Source organism: Lontra canadensis, unplaced genomic scaffold (genome assembly GCF_010015895.1).
Source record: "Lontra canadensis isolate GAN:19392208 unplaced genomic scaffold, GSC_riverotter_1.0 scaffold122, whole genome shotgun sequence".
Lineage (NCBI taxonomy): Eukaryota > Metazoa > Chordata > Mammalia > Carnivora > Mustelidae > Lontra > Lontra canadensis.
In genome coordinates this window covers 1,784,195-1,789,414 of record NW_022631116.1, presented here as the reverse complement: position 1 = coordinate 1,789,414, position 5,220 = coordinate 1,784,195, and positions in this window count along the sequence as shown.

Below are 5,220 nucleotides of genomic sequence, written 5' to 3'. Positions count from 1 at the left end.
CTTCAACATGTGTAATCTCCTTTCATTCTGACGACAAACCAATAATGCGTGATACCTGTTTACAGCTGATGAAACGGGATTTTAGGTTTATCCAGTGCCTTGTCCAAGGAAACACAGAGGACAGGAAGACCCACCAGGATATTTATGGTTTTCAGAGGAAGTATTTGTCTCTGAATGTCTTTTCCTTTCTTAGGAATCATTAATTTATTAAGTGTTTATTTGCCATTTTGCTTATACTCCTCTGGTGAGGAAAGTGGATATTGCGATAAAGACGTGTGTTGAATCAGAAGGCTCTAGAGCTGAGAGTCTGACATCTGACAGGGGCCACATTGGTATGGTTCCTGAGAGCTGCATCAGGATTTGAACCTGTAATCCTAAGCCAAATAGGATTGAATTTTGGAATATGCATGTGCAGAATCTACCACTTACTTCCCAAAGTCCATTTTTCCCTCTGCCCGTTTCCTGCTTCTTAGCAGGGACATGGCAACACACAGCTTTCCTCAGATTTTCCTGCATCTTGATGTGGCCCTGCAACTACGTTCTGGCCAGTGGATGCACTTGCAGGAAGAGGTCTTAAAAGGAGGGGCCTTGGGGTGCCTGGTGGCTCAGTCGGTTAAGTGTCTGACTCTTGATTTCAGCTCACGTCACGATCTCAGGGTCCTGAGATGGAGCCCTGCCTGGGGCTCTGTGCTCTGTGGGGCGTCTGCTTGAGTTTCTCTCTCTTCTGCCCCTTCCCACTCTCTCTTTCTTTCTCTCTCTCCAATAAATAAATAAATAAAATCTTAAAAAAAAACATAATAAAGGGGTATCTACCCATCCCATCCCCTTTTGTCCTTCCTGCTAGCTGAAATGTAGACGTAATAAATGGAGCCTGAGCAGCCATCTAGGGCTGTGGGATGGAAACCTGTTTATGAATAGCAGAAATAAGGTAGGGATTGTCTTGTTCTCCCTGACAGGGATAGCAGCCCTGAGCTGCCTGTCTGAATTTCTAGGTGAGAAGCAAATTTCTCTCTTGTTCAAGTGTTACTGTTTTGGTTTTTCTGTTGCTATAACCTACAGAATTCTTACCAGTACAGTACATTTTTAGCAGCCCCCACAATTGTTTCTGTAAGTACAGCATTTAGGATGTAATAATTCAGGAAACACGTATTTGTCATTTTCTCTGTGTGGTAATTAAGCTACTGTTATTGGTGCCAATGAGTTTAGCTGTTCCGGATGCCGTTGCTGCATAAAAATTTAGTGGTGTAACAGTCTTTGTTAATGCTTACACATGCTGTAGGACAGGAATTTGGAAGTGGCCTGGTGGGACAGCTTTTCTCTGCTATACAGTGTCTGGGGTTTGGCTGTAGCCCCGTCTTTACTCATTGGGCAGGAAACTCTGGGGGTATCTTTAGCCACAGGTCTGGAGGGTGATGTTGGCAGGCAGCTAGGACCTCTGCTTTGTTATTGTTGTTGGAACACTACATTTTTTTTTCCTAAAAGATTTATTTATTTATTTGATGGAAAGCAAGAGGGATCACAAGTAGGCAGAGCTGCAGGCAGAGGGAGAGGGAGAAGCAGGCCCCCTGTGGAACAGAAAGCCCAGTCTGGGGCTCCATCCCAGCACCCTGGGATCATGACCTGAGGCGAAAGCGGATGCTTAACTGCTTGAGCTGCCCAGGCGCCCCTAAGAACACCTTACATTTGTGCTGTCTTTCTGTAGTCTCTTTGTCGGCTTTTTTGGGCCTCTTCACAACCTGGCAGCTGGATTCTCAGAGTGTGCTTCCCTAGAGAGCAGGAGAAGCACATGGTGTTTTTATGACTCGTCTGAGAATCCACTTAACATCACCTCGGCTCTTCTCTGGTGGCTGACATGGTTGCCAAGGTCCCTCTGAGTTCAAGGGAAGGGTACGTGGTGGACCCAAGCTTGATGAGAGGACTGTCAGGGCTACATTATGAACAGGGTTACGTGGGCTGGGAGAGACTGTGAGCCTTCTTTGGGAAGTACAGTCTGCCACGTCCGCTTTAATCATTCATCAAAACTGAAAGGTTACGTGGCGGGGACCGAGGAGGGCAGTGAGCATTATTTTCTCTTTTCTGTTCCCTGGGTCCGCCTTGAGCACAGGCTAAGTGGCTGCATGGTGCCATTAGAATGAAAGCAGCGTTGCATTTTACCGCTCCTGGAGTATGTGTTCTTGGACCACACCTCTGAAATGCATGTGCGCATGTGTGTGTGCGTGTGTGTGTGTAGGGCTGATAGCATGTTCCACCATAGCGTAGGTACTCTGATCCTTTTGAATTTGTATAACTTTAGAGCTCATCAAAATTCTCCTGTATGTATGATTGCCTTTTTTTTTCTTTTTAATTTCAATTTTTTATTTAAATTCTAGCTAACGTATATGGTAAAATTGGTTTCAGGTGTAGGATTGGGTGGTTCATCACTTACATACAACACCCAGTGCTCATCCTAAGTGCCCTGCTTAATTCCCATCACCCATTTAACCCGTACCCCGCCCACCCCCTTCCATCAGCCCTCAGTCTGTTCTCTGTCTTTAAGAGTCTCTTATTGTTTGCTTCCATCTCTCTCTCTTTTTCTCCTTCCGCTGGGTTCATCTGTTTTGTTTCTTAAATTCCACATATGCGTGAGATCATGCAGTATTTGTCTTTCTCTGACTTATTTCACTCAGCATAATACACTCTGGCTTGCAAATAGCAAGATTTCATTCTTCTTTATGGCCGAGTGACGTCATGGTATTTATACACCACACCTTCTTTATTCATTCATCAGCTGATGGACATTGGGCTCTTCCCATAATTTGGCTATTGCTGGTAAAGCTGCTGTGAACATCGGGATGTATGTGCTCCTTTAAATCAGTATTTTTGTGTCCTTTGGGTCCCTGGGGTCCTTTGCACCTACTGGGTTGTAGAGCAGTTCTGTTTTTAAGTTTTTGAGGAACTTCCACACTGTTTTCCGGTGTGGCTAAGCCAGTTTGCGTTCCTAACAGCAGCGCAGGAGGTTTTCGCTCTCTCTGCATCCTCGCCAACATGTGTTATCTAATTTGATTCACCTTGTAACCTCAAGAGGGAGGAAAGATCATTAATTGCCTTATGTTACAAATGCATAACTAGAACTGAGATAAGTAAAATAAATTTTTAAAAAGGATTTATTTATTTTAGAGAGAGAGAAGGGAGTTCATGTGAGCAGGGGGCGGGGCAGAGTGAGACGGGGAGAGATAGAGAAGCAGATTCCTGACTGAGCAAGGAGCCTGACATGGGACTTATTCCCATGGGGCCTGAGATCCATGACTTGTGCCGAAATCGGGAATGGGACGCTTAACCAACTGCGCCACCCAGGTGCCCTGTGAGATAAGTAAAATAATTTACCAAAGGTTGCATGTGGTAGAGATAGTAATGCTTACCAAGTATCTCATTTGTTCTACGTTTCCCAGCTCTCTTAATTAATTGAGCCTCCGTGAGTAGTTATGGCCATGAAATGTGAGTGAAAGTGACCAGTGTCATTTTTGGGTGAAGAAGGGAAAGTCTCTAATCTATCCTCCCCTTCCGTGGCAACCAGTGGTGCTCAAGATGGCAGAACCTCTGCCAGCCTGGGTCCCAGAGTGACTTATAGAGCAGAATCCCCCTGCCTATTCCTGTGGGACATACAGTGCAAGTGAGAAAGAAACTTCTGGTGTGTAAAGCCCCTTGATTACCTGGTTAATTCTTTTCCACAACATGGCTTACTAGCCTGCTTTGACTTACTAGTGGCGCAGCTGATAAGCCACACTTTTCCATTGCTCCGTGCTGTTTCTGTTTGCAAGAAAAGACGTTGGATTCCTTATCCTGTAGTGCGGGTGGGACCAGACAGGTGGAGCTGACCAGGTGAAAACTGCCAACTAGGAGAGTCCACACACCATCCGAGGGACCAGAAGCTTCTCATTTCCAGACAATTGTTGCCACTCAGGAGTATGGTCCCTCTGTTGCTGAGTTTTTCCATTTTTCAAGAGAAATGAAAAGCCTAGATGTTTACGTGAAATCTCATCTTTTAACGCTTAAATATTAAATTTATTTTTTTTAAAGATTTATTTTAGAGAGCGAGCTAGAGAGCAGGGGGAGGGGCAGAGGGAAAAGGAGAGAATCCTCAAGCAGACTCCCCACTGAGGACAGAGCCAGGTGTGGGCCTTGATCCCAGGACCCCAAGATCATGATCTGAGCCGAAATCGAGAGTTGGATGCTTAACCGACTTAGCCACCCAGGCGTCCCATATTTAAATTTAAAAATAAGAAAGGGGCACCTGGGTGGCTTGGTTGTGTCCGGCTCTTAATTTCAGCTCAGGTCATGATCTCAGGGTCCTGAGATCCAGCCCCGAGTCGGGCTCTACTTAAGATTCTCTCTCCCCATCTCCCTCTGCTCTTCCCCTACCCACTTGCGTGTGCTCCTTCTCTCTCTCTCAAAAAAAAAAACAAAACAAACAAACAAAAAAAACCAAAAAAGGAAGAAGGAAGAAAACACATGAAGCCAAACAATATATTTGCAGGTGAAATTCAGCTGTGCCAATTTTTACCACAGTGCAGTGATTTTCAAAACTTAGTCTGTTGCTGGTTTTGAACAGTACATTCTAAAATTGGATGTTAAGTTTACTTTTCAATTACAAATAAAATCAAAGTATTATCTAATTCTTATGAGAAGCAGGAGGTACTCCTTAAAACCTTTATGTTATTCTACATAAGAAAGGAGAAAGCATATGATTTCCTGAAGAAGTTACAATTTATTGCCAAGAAAAAAAAAATCTCATAGAGCTTTTTACTACAATTAATTAAAAAAAAAACAAACAAAAAACCTCTTGAGTCAGAAAATCAAGTATTACAGAGGCTACAAAGCAAAGCAGCTTTTCTCACTCTCAGTTCTGCTCCTAGAAGCAAATGTCTTCAGCTGCCTCTGTTTCTATATTTTGGGGTATTTACCTCCATATCTCTAGATAATATTTTTATGGTGCTTACAGTGTTTCTTGGCTTTTCAACTTGATACATCAGCCCTTGACTTCCTGTTATGGAAAGATGAAGATTTATCGCACACAGCTTCCCCACACATAGTTTGAGCATCGTTTGTTGTCCAGTTGGTTATTATATTAAAGGCTTAATATAAACCTCTTTTTTTTTAAATTCCATGAGATATCTGTTGTAACTGTTGATTTCCTCTCTCAATGATTTGTTCAGCCACAAGTCACAGAAAGTCCTACAAATA